Below are 22,975 nucleotides of genomic sequence, written 5' to 3'. Positions count from 1 at the left end.
AATTTACGATTGCTATCACATCATATTTAGATTAATTTTCAAAAATAAATTCAATGCTTAGCTCAATATAGTACAACCAATCTATATTACTCAATATATATTTCCTCCTATATCAATTATTTAATCTCGATGTCTTTCTTAAAATTAAATCTATGTCAATCTTCTATGTTTCAATCCTAATGATCATAATTGATATCCATAAGAAAATTTCAAATACTATATAACAATTTAATTGACTTTAAATATCTATAATTATTTTGAGATAATTAATCAAGATTCTAGTTCTATCATACTCTCACTAATCTAAGTTTATGATCTTTAACCTAAGCTCTGATACCACTATATCACATCCCAAATCCAACATCCAGATCAAGCACGTGATGGCCGTATACTTTTTAAAGTAAAATCCTAAAGAATATGCAAGACTTACCTTTTTATCGATACATAATCCTATGCTTCTCACTGATCGGTCTCAAGCCCTATTGAATCCTTTAGATTTGGAAAAAAAAGAAAGAGAAATGAGGAGGGATGAGCTTTTGGGCTCAATAAGTTACTAGTATCTTTGAGGGATCAAGCATAACTAATTTTCAAAAATATAACAATATAATAGAATATATAATATGATATTTTTTTAAAATATATCATACAAATTAATAAATATCCAAAAATCCTCTCTCAATCTTTGGTGACTACTGTCACGATCAGCCTCATGACAAAGTTCGAGAGAGAGTAGCCCCTGAATAACAAACACGTGATGCATCATCATGTGCCAGCAATCAGTCCTGACTGGTTAGGTCCGAAAGGAACTAACTTTGATTCACACGGCCACGATTCATCCTGTGACAAGATAAAAAGACTAGTTCTGAAATATATATACACGACTCATCAGCGTATGCCAGCGATCAGCTCTGATTGACTAAGTCCAAAAGAACTAGCTCTATCAGTGATCTGCTCCGACTGACTAGGTTCGAAAGAAATATATTTCTGACATGTAACCAATGATCAGTCCCGTTGGTTAAATCTAAATCATAGTCGACTAAAAAATTTTTCTCATAATTTTATAGTAATCAATTTCTCATACATCATCAAACTAATTTTCATAATAATATTAAACCAGGCTTTCCACGTCTCATTTTCAAAAATAAGAGAATAATTTATTCAAAAATTGTGCAACAATAAATATGTATAATTTAAAGATCAAAAAATTATTTCCTTTCAAATTCGTAATTATGCAGAGGTGATGCCATATTTGATCCAATATTTTAAATTATTTTTCATTCAAAAATATATAATTTCGAACTATAATAGTTTCTAAATATTTTATATACAAAAAATTAATTTTAAATATATAAATATGTATAAAAATATATTTGGAGATAAAAAAAAATTTATCGTCAGTTGAATCAAAAAATCATAATTTTCGGCACGTAGCTTGATCCTTAGATCTGTATTTCTTTTGATCAAGATCAAAGCCCTCGATCAGATCCAGAAAGGAGAAAAATATTTGATGTAGATTGTGATTTGGGTCGAATCATAAGATGAATGTAATAATCTCGAATTGATCTGGATCCAATCAAATTATGATCCGACCAATCGGTAATTTAAAAAAAAAAAGATAGGCTTTTCTTTGGTTCTCTTTTCTTTCCTTCATTTCATTTTTTTTCTCTTTTTTTTCTTTTCTCGTTCTTTTTCTCACGTCTTCTCTCTCTCTCTCTCTCCTCTTTTCGTTCTTTCTTCCATCAAGCCGAAGGGGGGCTTTCATTACTAAGGAGGAGGGTAGAGGGACGGAGGAGATGGAGTCGGCGGCGGCGTTCAGAGGCGGCAATCCAGCGGTGAAAAATCCCGACGATCGAGGATAACGCCCCAAAACAGAGAAAGAAAAGATTATGGAGGAAGGGGGTTTTCGAGCGACGGCGACTTGATCGTAGCAGTCCGGCGGTTGCCGGAGGTTGCCGGAGGTGAGGAGGCAGGGAGGCTTCGATGGTGGATTCGATTGAGAGGGGAGGGGTTTTAAAGAGAGAGAGATGGCAAGGGATAAGTTCGATCAACCGTGGATAAAGCTGGCCGTTCGCCGGCGTAATCAATCCAACAACCGACCCCTTCCGGCATACGGCTCTATCCGGTCACCCAACGCAGCCTTATCTTCTCCGATGGCTGAAGATCGGGCAGGGACAAAGTTCCCCTGTTCCGATTTTTTTTTTTTTTTTTTGAACAGTTCCTGTGAAGCGGTAGATATTGCCGACTTCATGTTGAACTGGATCTAAAAAAACCGGTTCTCACAGCTTCCAAATGCATTTTGCATCCTCCCGGTTCCTGCTGGGACAACCGTCCACACGTTTGTCAAACCAGCGAGCGTCTCTCCAAGAAAACTAACAGCTTTTATTTCTTGATTTTTCTGTGGAGCTGTATGAATGGTACGCAAATACGAACACCTGAGCTGCCAGTATTGTATCATCTTTTGCATTGGCTTGACGTCAGTTATAATCCCAAAATGCGATATCTTCAATAGAAGAAGGCCTAGTAAATCTTACTTTTTTTTTTGGATGTAATTGGAGGTAGCCAGCGGCTGCCCCCAGCTCTTGTTAAGATGAATGAAGAAAATTTACAAGAAGAAGGGAAAAGGAATAAGAAAAGTACTTCACAGGCTGTGTAAAGTTAGAACCCTCCAAAGAATCTCGCGGTTCTTCTCTGTTTTCCTCGTACGGAGACACTGCCAACCATGAAATGCGTGGATTGGTTTTTGGAGGGTTGAAAGGAGGGATCGCCTCTTCCTAAAACATATCCTCTCGCCAGACTTCCCACCAAATGGGTGCTGGAAGCTGATCATCTGCTCGTTTACCCAACTTTTGATGATTTTTTGTTCTACACTGTGTCCATAGATCATGCAAATTCGTTGAAGAGCCTCTCTAAATTTAATTGAATTTTGATAGTGGACCAGATGCTTCCGGTAAATGGACACTCTGTGAACAGGTGGTTAACTGACTCAAAACCATTACCACATAATGAACATCCTGCACTGATATTCCAGTCTTTTCTTGGCAAGAACCTCTTTCGTGTGAAGTTTATTTCTTAATGCAAGCCAAAAAAAACTCTAAAGAGTTATTTGGTTGGAAGGAGTGGGGGTTTGGAATCAAAATTGGAATAGATGACTCCCATTCCAACCATTTGGTTGGGAAGAGTCCCATTTCGATTTTGAATCTTGGGTAGAATGAGAATTGTTCAATCTATATAAAACTCAATCCCTACTCTCTTCTATGAATTCAATTTTTTATTCCAATTCTGATTCTGATTTCGATCACGAACCAAATATTTTGGAGGATTTGACCATTTCGATTTCGATTTCAAGTCATTTTGATTCTCATTTCTATTTTGATTCTGGTTGCGAATCAAACACACCCTAACTTCCTCGAGAATTGTTGCTTCCCAAGTAGTCTTGTAATACAGACATCTCAAGCTACCGGTGTTCAAGAATGTGTAATAATTAGAAATGATGGAGGAACCATCATTAGGGGTTAACTTTTATACCGGTACATCAGCGATCTGTGAGGGCCTAACCCGTGTAAGAATCTCACGAAGAGCCTCCAACTGTCTCTTCCTAAGTCAAGGGACCTCAAAATCTGATCCATCAAGAAAATGATCTCCGGCATCATTAAGAAACCACAGAAAGAGATCAAAGCAGTAAAGAACCGATCCAGCAATCCTCCCAGAAACAGATGCCGTGCCCATCCCTCAGCACATAATTCCAGAAAGCACTACTCTGCCAGCTGGCTGCTGATGTCTCTCCAAATAGGTGACAAAGTAATCAGGTTTTTATACAAAATTTGATCTTCTTATATTAATTAAGAACCCTTAATCTGCTTCCACCAATGATTCCCGAAGCACTGTTAACATCTTACAGAAATCTAAACAGAAAAAAGAACTTCTATTTTTCTGTTTTCATCCAACTCCGTCCAGAGCTGCCAAACTGAAGAAGTTAGCTGACGAGCGACTTGAGCACCAACTAAGGCACTTTTCTGATGGTTGAACCATTTTTTGTTTCTATATGTGGTACCCACTTGAATTTATCACATACCTTGCAAGTGACAGAGTTCTGGCGCCGACTGAACTGGATATGCTTGGTTGGGGCAATTGAAATCTGCAATGGGGATGAAATTAGATTGGATGACTTCCATTTTAATTGTGTAATTGAAAAAAAAATTATTTTGATTTTTATTTTAAAGAGAAACGGGAATAACCCAATTTTTCTGTAAGTGAATCCGGATCATCCTCGTGGAGTCAAAATCTCATTCCACTAGAATGAGACGTAAATTTTTTTTTTTTAAAATAAACACCTATCCTCATCCTTAACCCTGTCATCCATTTCTCTATCCGCCATGCTTCCGCCTCCGCCACCTTCCGACCATGTCCTCCTCTCTCTCCTCCGCTCTCTCGCCACCACCACCACCTCCTCCTCCTCTCTCTCCATCGGACTCACCCCGCCACCGTCACCACTTCCACTCCTTCCTCGCCGCCGCCTCCACCGCCGACCTCCCCTCCTCCGCCCATCTCCTCCACCCACCCGCCCCCACCACCTCTTCCTATAACACCCTCATCCGCTCCCTCTCGCGCTCCTGCGACTGCAAACCTCTCGCCCTTCGCCTCTACTGTCGGATGCTCTTCGACGGCGCCGCCGCCACGCCGGACAACTTCACCTTCCCTTTCGTCCTCAAGGCCGCTGCCTTCCTCTCCACCTTCTTGGAGGGCACCCAGATCCACGCCCACATCCCTAAGCTCGGCTTCGCCTCGGATACGTACGTCTCCAACAGCCTCATCCATTTCTACGCCTCCTGCAGCCGCTAATCTCTCGCTCGCAAACTGTTCGATAGAATGCTCCCAAGAACGCGCGTCTCTTGGAACGTTACCATCGACGGATACGTCGCAAATGGGGACTACGACACCGCCTTGGACCTCTTCAGAGAGATGCAGAGATCGTTCACACCGGACGAGTACACTCTTCAGAGCGTCATCCGCGCTTGTGGGGGAATAGGGTCTTTGTCTCTGGGGACGTGGGCTCATGCCTTGATATTCAAAAACTTTGATGACAAAGTGGTGAATGATGTTCTGACAAACATCGACGCGTACTCAAAATGCAGGTCGATAACTGCGGCTCGTCAAGTGTTTGACAGAATGCCCACGCGGGATGTGACCTCGTGGAATGTGATGATTCTTGGGCTCGCAATGCATGGCCATGTCGATGAGTGCTTCGAGGCCTTTGCACGACTGTCTGAAGTGGAGAAATTGAAGCCCAATTCGATCACACATTTTTTTTTTGGTAGAATTCGATCCATTCTTGGCATTCTAGCGCATGCGACCAGGAGGTTTGGTGGATGAGGGTAGAAAATATTTTGATTTGATGGTTACTAAGTTTGGGATTGAACTCAGAATTGAAGATTTTTTGTTAAAAATAAAAATAAAAATTTGAGTGGACTCTGATCCTTATTTTTTATATGAGCCAAACAACAACAATGTGAATCATTCATTTCGATTTTGATTTCGATCGTAAATCAAATATTTTGAAAGATTTAATCATTTTGATTTCAATTTATTTCGATTTTTATTTCGATTTCTATTTCAATTACGAACTAAATACTCTCTAACTAACTTGCCTTTGAATGCATGTGATTTGATTTGATTTTGTTCCGCACCTCCGAACACGGATATCTCGTACCAAAATTTCAGGCATATCGAAAATGAACTGTAGGTTAACGCTGTGCTACAAGATCAAGTCATCAGCGTATGTTGGGTCTTATAGGTCTCGTTATCATCAAGCTAGGCAAGCTTGATTGGGTAGCGGCTTTCAATAGACAGCCAAGTTGAACGTACTTAAGGATCCACATGGACCTATGTTTATTCCAACGTTAGCTATATATTAAATAAATTTTGATCATTTATATAGAATCAAAAAATTAAAATAATATTTTTTAATTGATTTTTTTTGAATATGGTTTACATTGTTATAAATAATATCAAAACTAACCTAATTCATGTTAGAAAATACTGTAGCATAGGTTTATTTGGATCCATCACATGGTAATCGCGATGTTTGTAATTAGATTTATGATAATAGTGATTGGATATCGGATCTCTAGTCTGGTTTAGATGTCCAAATTTAGATGTCCAAATTTAAATAGAGGAGCACATAAGAATTCATATAAGCATATATTTGTCCTATATTGACTATGTACTAAATATATCTTAGATATTTATGTACGATCAAAAACTCTGTATAATATGTTGATCAAAATTTTAATTTATCTTAATCAAGATGGAAGATTAAAGATATTCCAATATTTTAAATATGTCAACCAATATATCCTTTGAAATAAATCTCAATCTTGAGGGATATTATAAATCTATAAAATTGACATTATGTACTAAAAAAAATGTATTATATGGTATGTTGATAATGAATTGGTTAATATCTTGAAATTTACAGGCTTGTAACCATCACCCGGGACATGTCCAAGTCATCCACCCATGACTAGCCGTACAGATGTCCTCCACTTTCGCGAAGGATGGGTTGTACCTTTGGCACAGTAGAAGGGTCCCCTCCCTTCGCAAGAATCCACTGTTAGATTTTGCAATGATAGTTGTGAGAGTTGTGCAGCTGGATGATCGATAATATTTGGAGTGCTCTGATATTAGTATAAGATGCGATCTAATGGTTGCCACTACGAAAGAAGATCAACCATTCTTTTGCAGCAAAGGTACAATCCGAACCTTTTAATGAAGAATCTTACAAAAGCATCAAAAAGTAAGGATTTATTTGGATCTTTTGTACAGGATTTGACTGAAAATTTTATAGAATTTATGAGTTAAACCAACACAATCAGTAAAATTATAGGCTACATTCTGGGTTAGTCCTATATTTATAAAATACCTATGATTGGCTTTGAAGTGAGCCAATCCGAATGTCATAGGGAGTAAAAATTTCAATAAGTTTCTTTTCTCCATATGAGATTGGGACCGGCCATTCCAAAGTTATTCATCAGTATTTTATGAATATAAGCCTAATCCAATTTATAGTTTATGATTTTGTTAGTTATACCGGTTCAATCCGTGAATCCTACAGAAGTTTCAACACAATCATATAGGAAAATACAACAAGCCCTAAGGATCTATTTGGAACGTCCAGCAAGATTGGATTGGATTTTCTATTGGATTTGTAGAGCAAATTTTATATTTGCATAGAGCTCATATAGACATATATCCCCCTCAATCCAAATCCTACAAAAGAAAAATAACCCATGGTCTCTTTTTCTTCTTGCAGTCTAACATTGTTGTGCACACGTGTTAAGATTACGGAGCCTTCTCCTCTCCACCACTACGCAAGGTATTGTCCGCTTTCCCCGACGGCGCCGTCCGTACGGGCTGCACGCGGTCGATCACGGTTTTGTCCTCTCAACCCCTCTGGGCAAAAGGCGCCTCACGGGTAAGAGGGAGCCCGCACTACTTAAGCACATGCACACACGCTGCCCACAACAGGTGTTAAGATTACGGAGCCTTCTCCTCTCCACCACTACGCAAGGTATTGTCCACTTTCCCCGACGGCGCCGTCCGTACGGGCTGCACGCGGTCGATCACGGTTTTGTCCTCTCAACCCCTCTGGGCAAAAGGCGCCTCACGGGGTAAGAGGGAGCCCGCACTACTTAAGCACATGCACACACGCTGCCACAACAGATGCCCCCCACTCTGGAGGGTGCAGGTGTTGAGCGACAGGGGCGGGTCCGCTTTCCCCGACGGCGCCGCCCGTACGGGCTGCACGCGGTCGACAGGTCACGGTTTTGTCCTCTCAACCCCTCTGGGCAAAAGATGCCTCACGGGGTAAGAAGGAGCCCGCACTACTTAAGCACATGCACACACCAGAGTTGCCCGATGTGGGACTATTAAGGGAGGTCCCCCCACAGTCTGCCCACAACAAACATGATTATAGATGGGCTTTAGATTGAGATTAGATAGGCCTTTAGAGAAGTATGCGTCGGGAAGACCAACAGATCCGATAGCTACAGTCCCATCCCATTGGATTTCCTTGATAGGTGGTGAGTGATTCTCCCCACAAGAGGTAAATGCCAAAAGAAGGGTCGATGGCAGGACATAGAAGTCAATTAACCGTCGATTGGGGGATATACAAGTCAGTCAACACTGGATAGCGGGATAAAGAAGTCAGTCAACCCTAGATACAGCCACAAAATTATAGGATTAATTGACAAAATTGTGAGTGAACATGAGAAGAAAGGGGCCACTGCAGAATGTGAGGTTCAAGTTCTGCCCTAACGCTCGTTTGTCATAATAGCCAGAGCCTGGTAGAAGGATCATCTCATTTCAGGAGAACCGGGGAGTGGGGATCACAAAGGAGAATGCTTCCAAAGACATTCCTCCTACTCTATCTGCTCCCCCTTTCCGCTTCATTCATTCCATCAGCGATTGCTGCTAGGGAGCTTCCAGGTGAGCCTGATTTATATTTCCTCTCAACAAGTAAATTTAATATATTTGTCATGTTCTGTTTTCCTCTTTCATACTTGACCTTCTTACAGCACCAAAGACATGGACCGTATCTATAAAAAATAACCATTTAACTAAGGTAAGTTGCACACAAATATTTGAAAAAAAAAAAAAAAGATCGCTGAAGCATCATTTATGTTTGCTTTATATGTGATGCTACAGAATCTATCTCATGATCCAAATCCATCTCTTTTCTTATTTCAACCAGTTGGCATCCATATCGATCTCAGAGAGATCCATGGCTCAAACCCGTGTATTCCATATTTTTTTTTTGAGAAAAAAAAAAAAGCAAAGGATTAAAGTAAATTCAATGTCAGCTACATAGGTGTCCGAAGGTTTTAGTGTGTTTCCCTTGTGCGAAAACACAAAAATATTTTTCAGTACAAGAAAATATTCCAAACATAATTATATATTGCTTGTTAGTTAAATCCGAATGCGGATATGACTCTTTCTGTTGGTGCAGGTGGAGGATTAACCTCCAGCAGGCCTATGCCTGCCGGGCACCCGGGAAACATGTACCGTCGTGGGTGCAGCAATTCTTACTGCCGTCGTGGATCCCCATACCGTCGTAGATCCCCACCCCCAGGCCCATAGCTGGAGTTCTTTTCCTAAGTAATACAAAAAAAAAATTATTTATCTAAATAATTCAAATTTTAATTTATTTATGAATTTGATGCAAAAATGATAAAATGTTATTTTGAATGACGTTTTATCAAGACCACGTCATCCTCATTTTTCATGTAGACGTCGTCCAAAAAAAAAAAATAAAAAATTATTTTACATGACGTTTTTAAAAACGCCATTCAAAATAACGTTTTCTAATTTTTCTCTCAAAAAAAAAATAAAAAAAATAAAAAAAATAAAATTTATAATTTTAAATTTATAAATAAATAAAAATTTAATTTTGAATGAATTTGAAAATATAAAAATTTAAATTTTTAATTCAAATAAAAAAGATAATTTTAAATTATTTTCTTCTTTTCAAATTAATTTTTTTTAAAAAAATATCTAAAAAAAATCTTAAAATTTAAAAAATTAAAAATATCATAGAAAAAAAATTAGAAAGAAATGTGAAAAAAATAAAAATTATAATTTTAAATTTAAAAAAATAAAAATTTTATTAAAAATTATAAACTAAAAATTTAAAAAAATAAAATTTTAACTTTAATTTAAATAAAAAATATCATTTCAAATTACTTTCTCCCTTTCAAATTATTTTTTGAAAAAAATATCTGAAGAAAAGAAAAAAATTGGTGTAAAAGAATAAAAAACACCATAAAAAAAAGAAAAAAGGGAAAAGAATAGAATTGAAAAAAAATAGGAATTGTAATTCTAATTCAAAAATAAAATTTATAATTTTAAATTTTAAAAAATAAAAATTTTAATTATAATTCAAATAAAAAATATTATTTTAAATAACTAAATTAATTTAAATTTAATTTTTTAAAAAATATTCAAATAAAAGAAGAAAATACCTAAAAAATGCCAAAAAGATAAAAAAGGGAAAAAATGAGAAAAAATATAAATTTAAAATTTAAAATTTGAAAAATAAAAATTTTAATTTTAATTCAAATAAAAAAGATAATTTCAAATTATTTTTCCTTTTAAATTTTTTCTTAAAAAAATATTTCAAAGAAAATCTTAAAAAATTAAAGAAATAAAATATACCATAAAAAAAGAAAAGATGAGAAAGAAATGGGAAAAAAATATAAGGTATAATTTTAAATTTTAAAAAAAATTAAATTTAATTCAAATAAAAAATATCATTTCAAATTACTTCCCATTTAAAATTAATTTTTTTAAAAAATATGTCAAAAAAATAATAAATTAAAAAAATAAAAAGTACCATAAAGAAGTCATAAATTTAAAAAAATAGCAAAAAATTAAAATTATAATTTTAAATTAGAAAAAATAAAATTTTTAATTTTTATTAAAATAAAAAATATAATTCAAATAAGAAACATCATTTAAATTACTTTCTCTATTTAAAATTAATTAATTTTTTTTCCATACCATATCGTACGTACCTGTATCAGATCGAGATGTACCAGTACGATCCGATTCATCTATAATTAAATTATTCGATATATTATTATTATTATTTACGTTATAATTTCTATAGTCCTTTTAGCATAACTTTTTTTCTCCTAATTTTCTGAGACACATTCGAGTATGTGTATCCATATGCACAAAGCATAATATCCGATCATTTGAAATTAAATAATATAAAAAAAATAATATTTAATATTATTAAATAGAATAAAAATATCAAACGTACAAAAAATAGTATAATAAAAATTTAAAAAATACTAAGTACAAATCTAACAAAGACTAAGTCCCACAAAGACGTGTGGTGCCCGTGGTCGCTTGAACCTTCTCCGGAAGGTCCTCGCCGGCTGCTCCTCCTGCTGTGATGGCTCCTCCCCTATATCAATGGAAGAGATCTGCTGATCATGCTGCTTAGGAATAACTGATGCTGTCGGATCATCTACGGACTGAGCGACCCGTCAACCCTCTCATCTGGATACATGGATGGGCCTGAAAAAAAGTATCATACTCATGTGGCCAACTGGTATCCGATGATATCATCTGGGGATGTAGGAAGAAGAAGGCGCTGCATCTGTGGATCAAAAGGCAGTGGATCTGTGCAGCATCTAATGATGACATCTGTGGAATATGCGGTGATGGCATATGTAGAACATATGTGACAGCGTATATCTCATATCTGGGCCGGAGCTGCTTCATACCAAAGTGCACAGCTATATGGATCAACACCAATCGCCACTAATGTTCCAGAACTTGTTCTCTCTATCTCCCGCAGTATCCGAATCCGTTCGTCCTCATCAGTCGTAGATAAAGTACGACGACCGTCCAACATAAGATCCGACATAAAATCAATCTACAAAATAAAAATAAAAAATCAGTATACTGTAAATTAAGATGGGCTTTAAATTAAGATTAGATAGGTTTTTGGAGAAATATGGAAGACCAACAGATCTGATACTTACAGGAAATCTAGTTCAATCCTATTGGATTGGATTGTCTTTATAGGCTGTAAGTGATTCTCCCCAAGCAAAGGGTGTCCACAACGGGTAAATGACAAAAAAAGGGTCGATGGAAGGACGTAGAAGTCTATCAACCGTGGATGGGGGGATACGGAGGTCAGTCAACGCTTGATGGCGGGACATAGAAGTCTGTCAACCTGGACACGGTCAAAAGATTCCATGAAAAATTGACAAAATTGTAAGTGGAGAGGAGAAGAAAGGGGCCAGTGCAGAATGTGAGGTTCCGGTTCTGCCCCAACGCTCGCTTAACCTTTGAATTTTTTTTTTTAATACAAATATCCGATCACACCAATCTAATACAAAAATAGCTCAAAAAATTAAAATACACAAAATCTCGTAAGACCAGCAGCTAATCCTCGTTCTGTCTCCACAATCAATCACTGATGTGCTCAGCAATAAAAATCACTATCTAATTTGCTGTAGTATTCGTCTCCTGTAGACATATCAGATTCTCACTGCAACAGCTTGACGAAGATATGTCCTGACATTCTGGATAAATGAATAACCTCAAGCTGTCTGGCGTCTCTCTGCATTCAAGAAATGACAATAGCAGAGTCATCTTCAAGAAAATTCTCTCCGCATAGAACTGCTGCTTAGCAAAGATGATATCTGTCCAAATGGCGTGAAGCTTCTCAGTCGGGACCGAAGGCTTAAAAAGATAAGAGCCACCAGCCATCAAAAATCCTCCATCAAGACCGTGGATGACAAATCCATATTCTATTTTTCTTCTTGCAGTCCAATAGGATTATAGATGGGCTTTAAATTAAGAGTATATAGGCCTTTGGAGAAACATGGGGAGACCAACAGATCTGACACTTGCGGAAAATCCGGTTCAATCCTATTGAATTGCCTTAGTAGGCTGTAAGTGATTCTCCCCAAGCCAACAGTGTCCACAAGGGGTAAATGGCAAAAAAAAAAAGTCGATGGAAGGACATAGAAGTCTATCAACCGCGGATGGAGGGAAATAGAAGTCAGTCAACCCTTGATGGCGGGACATAGAAGTCTGTCAACCTGGACATGGTCGGAAGATTCTAAGAATAATTGACAAAATGGACAGGAGAAGAAAGGGACGAGTGCAGAATGTGAGGTTCCAGTTCTGCCCCAACGCTCGTTCGTTGTAAAAGCCCGAGCTTGGTGGAAGGATCCTCGCATTTCAGGAGAACGGGGAAGTGGGGATCACAAACGAGAATGCTTCGAAAGACATTCCTCCTACTCTATCTGCTCCTCCTTTCCAATTCGTTCATTCCATCGGCGATGGCTGCCAGGGAGCTTCTTAGAGGTGAGCCTGATTTATATTTCCTCTCAAAAAGTAAATTTAATCTGTCATGTTCGTTTTTCCTCTTTTATACTTGACCTCATTGTTGTACCAAGACTGGGCCATATCTATTAAAAATAACCATTTAGCTAAGATAAGTTGCACACGAATATTTTTCTAAAAAAAAGATTGCTGAAACATCTTTGATGTTTGCTTTATATGCGATGCTACAGAATCTATCTCATGATCTGAATCCATCTTATTTCTTATTTCAACCAGTTGGCATCCATCTCGATCTCAAAGAGATCCAAGACTCAAACCGAGTCGTGGGATTACCAGCATATTATTCTTCAAAAAGAAAGAAAGAAAAGAAAACAGTGGATTAAAGTATATTCAGTGTCAGCAACGTAGCCTACCCCGTAGATGTTTTTCTTCAGAAACACATTAGCTTACTTAAAGTGGGGGCGTTCGTTGGTTTTAGTGTTTGTCCCTTGCAAGAAATCACAAAATCTTTTCCGGTGAAAGTAAACATTCCAAACATAATTATATCTCTCTTGTTTAGTTAAATCCGAATACGGATATGACTCTTTTTATTGGTGCAGTTGGAAGAATTCACCACGACAGGCCTATGGCTGCCCCGATAATCCGACATCGTCCTGTTTGCAGAAACCCTGCGTATTGTCGTGGAATCCCTGCCTTTCGTGCTCCACCTCCCCCTCGTGCACCTCCGGCCCCATAGCTGCAGAGTAAAACCGCGTAGGTGTACTGCTACTAATGGCATATTGCCATGAAATGGACGTATGAACTAAATAAGCGGCTGCATCATGATGTCATGTTTGGTTTGTTGTACGTGTACTGTATGCACCTAACTATAATTGGGAATTTTAAAGATGCTATGTTGTTCTGCTACTCTTGTATTGAGTTACGGCCTCTCTCTGTTATCCACTTCTTTTTTTACCATTTTTCACAATCCATGTTCGGATGGAATTTTGGGATCCTCTACTAAATGCATTAACTATTAAATGGCCGCTTGCCCAAATTCTTTGGAACACTAGAGCATCCTTAAAAATTAAAGCCTTTCTGTGCCTAGTTCACATAAACAATTTGGATATCAGGATGCCTTGCAGAGGTGCAAGTATTGATTTCACCAGATCCACCACTGAGCCAGTGAATCAGTCCAACCATAGACCAACATGCACAAATATGTGTGTATTGCATCCCTTTCATTCTTTTTGCCAGCATTGGTGCAGGGTGGCACGTGGTTGGACTGGTTCATTATTAAGTTGGCGGACTTGGTCCAACCGATAATCACTCCTTACTGAGAAAGCTGCGTAGGAACTTTGATAGCTGTGCTTTCTATGACGATGCCCCCGAAATAGTTGACCATGTTTTACTCTCTTGTTTTTCTGCTCTCTATTCTTCATGGCACATGGAAAATTTTTCTTGATCCATTTTGCAATCAGCTATTCTGATGCTTTTAGTAGCATTTAATTAGTCCTGTTCTTAGACTGAGAGGAACTCGCCATCTTTTTTTTTTTTTGATAAAGGAGCCGAAGCATATCAAATTAATGAAATAAGTACATTACAAAGAAAGAGAATCCAAAAAATATATAGTTACAATGAAGGCTGTTGTGCAGGATCCGGTACCACGTATTGCAGCAGGAGGAAAGAAAGAGACAAAACAAAAATAAATCAAATACGTAGATCAGCCAAAAGGCTCGTTCCACGGGGTATGCAAGCTTCACTATAAAAAAAAAAAATTTATAAGAGAAGTCACACCCTCAACCCTCGTACACCAATCTCTCTCTCAACAAGAAGCTCTCCCTCTCAAAAGCTTTCTCTAGAAGACTCCTGAAGCGACCGCTATCCATTGGTTGACAGTCTAGTTGAAGTCCTACCTCTGCTCTCTATCGGTGTCCTTGCTACATCTGCTCATCCATAGATCTCTGTCGAATCACACTACCACCTCTCCAAGCCTCGGTGCCCATAGGCCTTCTTAAAGGCTTCAAATCAAGTACAAAGAGTGTCCTACCCATCTCTGGATTCAGTCAGCACCCAAATCGGACCTGGATGTTGGATCTTGATTGCAAACCCTACAGCTCGTTGATCGTACATCGATCCATGAGAACATCCATAAACCATGAGAAATCAGTGAAAAACTAGCATCGATCAATAGTGGACCGCATGAAACCAAGCGAAAAATACCCTGCTGGTCCACATGCTCCCGTATGGACCGCCCAGCCCGAGGACCACGGCATGCCGCACGGTCTGGGCTGTGTTCGTGCATGGGCTACATGCGCACGCTCGCACGTTGGGTCTTGCACTGCTTGCGGGCCAGCACGTGTGCACTTGGGCTGCACACACCCACGTGGGCTACACCTTCTACTCGTCCATGGGCCCCCGACGGCCATGGGCCATACCTACTGCTCCTGAATCTCCTGTACGTATCTCCTCCATCGAACTCCGTTTGGATTATTTTTGAGCTCGTTGACTCAATTCGTCATCTTGGACCATATTTTGGTTTATTATAAATCAAATATCGAGATATTTTTTCAACAATCTCTATCTCAACTCGATATCCAGTCTTCTTCTAACTTTGAGAGCTTTTGGATCTTCTTGCCCCCATGTCCTGGAACAAACATCTGCGGATCATGGATGGGCAAATGTAGAAGTCGAGCCAGGACACTCGATTCTATTTCTATCGCATGCTATGCTCCTCCTAACCTAAGACCTGCTCGGGATAGCCTCCTACGGCAATAGAAACTTTATCCTGCGGCATCGTCTTCATTCTTTCGAGTCTCGTGTCCATACCCGATCCACCTCCACTAGAGCTCCACCTTGCTTTGGGCTCCCCCAAGCTCTTGAGGCTTCACCTTATGTTAGGCTCCCCATTAGATAGTAATATTCTCTCATCCTCTTTTTTTATCCAATATCACTTTATCACTACACAAAACTTTCAGAATTCCTCCATCAGCTCTCCATCTGTAGCCGATCAAATCCAGTCAGTTCAGTGAGATAAGATTCTATTTGAAATCAGGTGTGTATTGTTAGAAGTTAATTTATAATTAATATTAGTAAAAGTTTAAGAGTCGAATCATTAATATGTTATGGGAATCAAAGAGTCATGTAACTCTTAAATCAAAGAGTCTACTTAGAAAAATTAAGGGTCATTTAGAAAATCAAGAGTTACTTTGTATTCATGAGGATAGCCTAAGAGTCACCTTCATGTATCTATATAGAGGACCTTATGTAATGAGACAAGAAGTATGGAGTAATCTATGATTCTATAATACAAGAGTATTATCCAGTTCTTCTCCCATTTTATGTATTTTCTATGAGCATCATATTCTATCAAAGTAGTAGTATTTGAGTTTATGATTATGCCCATCATCCTTCCAACAAATTGATATCAGAGCAAGATCGATCCTAAAGTAACTATCAAAGCATAGGGTTGATTCTATAGCAACTCACGAGCCTAAGAGCTATAAAGCCATAGAGCCATAGAGCCTCAGAACTTCAGAATCAGAGAACCTCAAAGCTCAGAGCCAGAGAGCTTGAGAATTTTCTGAGAAAGTAAAAAAAAAAAAAAAGCATAGTTTTTTCAATAAAATCGAGAGGTTGAAGTAAAGAGACTTCTTTATCAACAACAACAAGTGTGTGCAATGGAGAATGAAAAGTCTATATCTATGGTTGCACCATTCAGACATATGCTCAAAAAGGTACTTGAAAAATTGAATTTGTCACCAGCAAGATATACATGTAAAAAATTTGGACCAGATCATTTATCAATTTTTGTAGCAACAGTTGAGTTTGAAGATTCGAGTAAAAAATTAGTGATCGATGATCATGAAAGTACTACAAAAAAGAAGCTGAGAATGATACTATGCTACAAGCAATCAAATATTTGAAAGATATTTATAATATTATCATTAAAGATGTTCATTTTCTAGAGATGGATGAAGTTAAGACTGTTACAAAAGATTTGTATAAAGTTATGAAGATTTGAAGAAAAGTTATGAAGACATAACGAAAGAGCGAATGAGTTAAAGCTGAAGATGGAAGAAAGAGTGATTACAGAAGATACTAGGATACATTCTCATAGAACAAAAAGAAGAGCTTATGCTGTACATGATTTTTCTCTTGTTGCAGTCCAACTTCGTGATTAAAGATGTTATGAAAATTGCAAATTAAGGGAGAGTGTTGGAAGTTAATTTGTAATTAAGATTAGTGAAAGTTTAAGAATCTAGTCATTAATATGTTATGAAATCAAAGAGTCATATACTTTTAAATCAAAAGTCCACTTAGAAAAACTGAGAGATCATTTAAAAAATCAAGGGTTACTTTGCATTCGTGAGGATAGCCTTAATCTATGATTCTATAATATAAGAATATTATCCAATTCTCCTCTTACTCCAAATATTTTCTATGAGCATCATATTCTATCAAAGTAGTAGCATTTGAGTTTGTGATTGTATCCATCACCCTTTCAATATATGTCGGGCCTCCCCCAATCTCCTCACTGCATCATCCTGTATCCTCCAGCTGACCATCTCGATGCCTCTGACGCACAGCTCGATCCATCTGACAGATGAACAGTGCCCTCACTGCTTTCCAGAGAGTCAAATAGCTTCTCTCTAATATACATGATAGATGCATGTAGAATCTAAAATTCACTGCTGAAAAAAAGTAGATATCTCATAAGATATTACTAGGACATCATCCTCTGATTCACTACTGATCGTCGCTACCGTAGCCTCATCTGATCTCTTCATTGTGGATAATCTCTGGCTAGATGTTCCAACTCATCGTACTGGTAACATTTGATCTTGCTCAAGTCCTTCATCCTAGACTTGGACCACCCACCTCATGATCTCCTGCTGCTTCATCTGCTACCACCTGCTCCTTCAGAAATCGTCAAAGCTGAGCTACTGCCGTCTGAGCTCGAAGTTGGATTCTCTCTCCTGAGAACATTGTTCTAGAGAATTACTACGGTGATCTCATCCATCTTGATGGTGCTCTTCTCTACTAGAAGAGCAGTCATCAAGGACTCATATGAAGGGAAGCAACACTAACAAGACCAACGCCCTGGCCTTCTCCTTAACTTTCTCATCAATGCGAAAAAATCGATGAGAATTTTTAGAAGTGGTTAAGATACTCTTGCACACTCTGTTCTTTAGTCATCCGCAGTTGATAGAACTATCTCTAGAGAAAAAGAGTGTTGGTGAGGGATTTTGCCATGTACAACTCCTCAAGCTTCAACTATATCACCATCGAAAAAGTCTCGCTAAGTATATAGATCACCACATCATCTGTTAAGTACAAACGGATCATACTCACCGCCTGCATCAGGAGCCATCTCCAATCTTGTACCTTCATGGTAGTCGTTTCTCCTCACATAAGAGAGCATAGATCAATATTTGCTGGATGAGCACATCCTTCACCCTCACTTGCCATAAGGAGAAATTGCTCTTTGCATCAAACCTATAGATCTCCATCTTGATTAAGCCTATCTTCTTCATCTTCAAGCTTGATCACCACCATCGCAACATGTATCCTGGTACCTCCTAGCTTTGATTCCACTTGTGCAGGATTCAGTACCATGCATTGCAGCAGAAAGAAAGAAGAAACAAAACAAGAAATATAATCTAATATTTGGATTAGCTAAAAAGCTTATCTCCATGGGGCATGCAAGCTTCATTATAAAAAAAAAAAAATTACAAGAGAAGATCACATTCTCAACCCTTGCACACCAATCTTTCTCTCTCAATAAGAAGCTCTCCCTCACAAAAGCTCTCTCTAAGAGACCCCTTGAAACGACCGTTATCTGCTGCCTGATAGTTTGTCAGAGGTTTTGCCTCTGCTCTTTACCGACACCTCTACTACATCTGCTCGTCCACAGATCTATGTCGAATCATGCTACCACCTCTCCAGGCGTCGATTGCCCACAGGCCTTCTTAAAGGCTTCAAACCGAGTACAAAGCATGTCCTACCCATCTCTGGACTCCAGATAGCACCCAAACAGCACATAGACCGTTGGATCTTGACCACAAACCCTTGCAACTTGTCTGATCATGCATTGATCCACGAGAACGCCCATGAACCATGAGAAATCAATGGGAAACCAGCATTGATCCATGGTGGCCATGTGAAATCAGGTGGAAAATGCCATGATGGTCCATGCGCTCCCACATGGACTGCCAAGCCCATGGACCATGGTACGTTGCATGGTCTGGGCCACGCTCACACGTGGGCTGCACGTGCGCGCTAACACGCTAGGTCGCATGGTCACCAGGATCGAGCCCGAGCGCTGGGCTGCGCACTGCTCATGTGTCGGCCCGCACGCACTTGGGCTACATGTGCCCGCATGGGCTATGCCTGCTATCGGCCTGTGGGCCCTCCAATAACTCGTGAGCCGTACTTGCTACTTCGAACATCCTCCTGTATGTATCTCCTTTATCTGAACTCCGTTTGGACTGTTTTGGGACTCATTAGACTCCGTTCGTCGTCCTAGATCTCGTTTTGACCTTATTATGGATCAAATTTTGAGATATTTTCTTCAACAAAAATAAATATTTGTACCTAAAATAGTATTTATACTGAACCAAAGCAAACAGAAGAAAACCTTTATAGAAGCATAAACTTTCTCCTCGCTGGCACGGCCATGTAGAATGAATTGACGAAGAATGAGGTGAGGCAGACGGGACTTGAAGCGCATAAACGACCTTCTTTTTTTTTTTTGATAGGATAAACGACCTTCTTGAATGAATCGCCAATTCAACTTCTCTTTTATTTTTATATAAATCTTGATCGTTTGCGTGTTTGATAATCTACAGTCTGGCCGAGGACATGCCAAGCTCGTTGCTTCCAATGCATTTTGTCGGTATTATGTTTTTGGATTGTAGGATACTATTTATACCAATGCTTTGTCCAATGCAGACTAATTTCTTTTTTTATTAGTACAGTGGGGATGCTATTGTGAGGGTTCAACTATGAAACCTTTTTACATGATGCGTTGAGAATAGGAGCGCAAAAAACCAGTCTTTTTTTTTTTTTGATGAAATCGACGCTAGGGAGACTTGCCTCCTAAACCACCAGCTTTACTGACAGAGAAGTGTACAACAGGAGCAGCAACATGAAACAATGCACAGAAACAAGAAAACCAAGATCAAAGTATGCAATCAGGTGCAATGAAAAGAGAGTATGAAACAGTGAAAGTAGTCTGAACAGCGAGGAGAATTGGAAGGGCAGACCTGGTCGAAACAGAGGAAGTAGTCTGATATAATATCATGAAAGACATGTTCAGAATCATGACGACCAGAAGTAAAAAGGGATGTAGATGGAAATGAAAGGTAATTAATAATTCTGAAAATAAAAAAAATGATATAAATAGAGATGGGAGGAGATTAATGGAGGATGTGGATGGAGATGTGATTAGATTAATCTGAAGACAGAATCTTGATAGATAAAGAAGTGGAAAAAAAAAAGACGAGGGATATTGAGAGGGCAACATATATATATTTTTTTAAAAAAATTAAATTTTCACAAATGCAGGTTTTAACTTACGGTGCTGCGACAATCAAAAATGGGAGGATCAATTTTACATAAGTCATGTTCTTAGGAATCTTAAACGTGATCTAGAATTACTTTTAGATTGTAGCCACATACTAAAATTCTATTTTTAGATCCGAAATTACTTTTAGATTGTAGCCACATACTAAAATTCTATTTTTAGATCCGAAATTACTTTTGACGAGTAAAAATATACCTTCAAATATGTACATAATCTGCAGATGGAGAGAAGCAAGAGTTACCGCTGCAAGGATGAAATAGCTTATCCAAAAGAGATCTTAGAAATCCTTTCCAATTTTTCTCAGATCTTACCAAAGCAAGAAACTCTTTAGAACCATAGAGAATTGACCGGTCATTTAGAAAATGTGTGACTTTGCAGGCAATGGCAGTGGGGAAGGAGCGGAGGAGCTTCTACTGAGAAAAATGTGTGCATTCCTTTCCCGTCCAAAGGAGGACAGCGATGACGATAAAGATAGATAGTTGCTGTTCTTTAGGAAAGAAAGCATGGACCCAACCAATCACTGCAAAGGTTGCAGGCATCACCTTTGGGAGGAGTCAATGCAAGAGAACGGAAGATGCACCCTAGATTAACTGAAAATGGACAGGAGGACAACTACCGAAATATTTTCTAGTTTTTCTTTTTCCTTTTTTTTTTATGTTAATCCTGTTGAGAAGACGCGCAAAGACAACATTTGATTGTTGAAAAGGCCTTGATTTTCCAAAGAGTCTGAGCCGTTTTCAGATTAATGCCTCTGGTATTTTTTTTGATGAAACGGTGGAGAGAAGCAGAGGAAAGTCACCAGTTGAATTAAGCTGCCAAATGCTGCTGTTACAGTTGAAAGAAAGCTGGAAGTCAGCCAAGATGGCATGCGATTCTTGGCAAGGGTAGAGAGCCACATCTGAGATTCCATAGATTAAAAATAATATATCAACAGTACCAGATTTACGAGCGCAAGCCCGATAAAGGTGGGGGAATCAGCTAGGATACGAGGGAGCATTCAAGCAAAAAAACTAGTGTGAAGAATTACATAAGGATCAAATCCGACCAAACCATGCTAGTTTTATCAACAGACCGTGTTATCGCAAGTTTTGACTGTAGAGGTGAATTTCACTAATTCACGCATGGCCTCATTCCGGTATCAATTTTTCTTTTTTTTTTTTCTCTTTTTTTTTTATCCTATGTGCAGCATCACGCATGATCGTATGGGATTATTTACAAGGGTACAGAATCTTTTTTATATACTTGAAAGGATATCAATGAGACTCCCACTATATATACGATGAATAAAATATTCGATAATTTTTAAAATAAAAATATACTTTTTAGGAAATATTGAAGATTCATATGGTTTATTTCTGTGAACCATGCGGTGACGTCAAGGATAAGATCCAATGGCCCTGCAAATTGCGTGGACATGATTTGCATCCACACATTTGTGTCACCATGGAAAGGTCCATGGAGGCTGCTTTGGATAATCCCCGTCTGATCATCATGAGCCTGATGGGAGTTCTCGGCTCCGCACGATCTGCAAGTCACACGGAAGCCATGATCCCCAATCATGGGGACGTAGTAATTGCTTGTGGACCCCACCAAGTAATCGGGTCAAGAGAAGCTATGGGTCTCTCCGCTCCGTAGGGCTGAAATCGGATGGTGTATCAATATATCCATATCAATATTTATTTTCTCCGATAGATATAAATATATATGGATATAAATATTATTTAAATATAAAAATTTATATTCATATTTATTTTAAATATATATAAAAATAATTTAAATATTAAAAATATGAATATAATTACAGATATTATCTAAATTATTAAATTTTATGACTACGAATTAAAGATATTACTAAATAGATGATAAATTAAGTTAATAATATGTGTATATGGTTGTATATTTTTCTTAAAAATTAATTAGTACTATACAAAATTATATATAGATTTAAATATTCGGATATGAATTAGATAGTTATCTATCTATATTTATATATTTTTTTTTTATGGATGTAGATATAGATACATATATTAGTCGAATTATCAAATTTTTATCTATATTTATATTGATTCAGATATAAAAATGAATCCACACGGATCACTTTCACCTTTATGAATCTTTTGATGCCTATTTCTTTGTTTTTCATCGCAACATCTCGATATCCTTTTATCTCATCCAAAAAAAATTCTTAGAAATATAAGACCGAGCTCCTAATGCCACTTGAAAGGAGGGAGAGAGAGAGAGAGATGGGAAGGAAGAGACAATTGGAGACTCAGCCAACCCTATACCCATGTACAAAAGATCTCTCTTTTGGAGACAGTGCAGAAATAGTTAAAGGTTCTTGCTGCATCGTTCCTCATCATTTTTGTGCTATTTAACTTGGAGCCGGTACTGCACCTCACAAGATTAGAGTAGAGAAGAGGGGATTAGAAAATTAATTTGAATAAAATCATAAAGGTTCTGTCACACTCCGAATCTAACATCCAGATCAGGCACGTGATGGCTGCACACTTCTTAAAACAAAATCTTAAAAAATATATAAAGCCT

The 22,975-nt window shown here is 38.0% G+C and overlaps 1 long non-coding RNA gene and 1 pseudogene across 1 annotated transcript; both read left to right on the top strand.

Annotated features, from left to right (window-relative positions):
* The first annotated feature begins 3,704 nt into the window (after window positions 1-3,704).
* LOC105037084 (pentatricopeptide repeat-containing protein At1g59720, chloroplastic/mitochondrial-like) lies at window positions 3,705-5,485 on the top strand (annotated as a pseudogene).
* A 5,347-nt stretch (window positions 5,486-10,832) lies between these two features.
* On the top strand, window positions 10,833-13,770 carry LOC105040330 (uncharacterized). The gene is made up of 2 exons (XR_831095.4): window positions 10,833-12,885; window positions 13,464-13,770. It is a non-coding gene; the product is annotated as an uncharacterized lncRNA (long non-coding RNA).
* The last annotated feature ends 9,205 nt before the right edge of the window (window positions 13,771-22,975 follow it).

The sequence above is a fragment of the Elaeis guineensis genome, chromosome 3 (genome assembly GCF_000442705.2).
Source record: "Elaeis guineensis isolate ETL-2024a chromosome 3, EG11, whole genome shotgun sequence".
NCBI classification, from domain to species: Eukaryota; Viridiplantae; Streptophyta; class Magnoliopsida; order Arecales; family Arecaceae; genus Elaeis; species Elaeis guineensis.
Note: the sequence above shows the minus strand (reverse complement) of the source record. Positions and strands in the feature narration are given on the sequence as shown.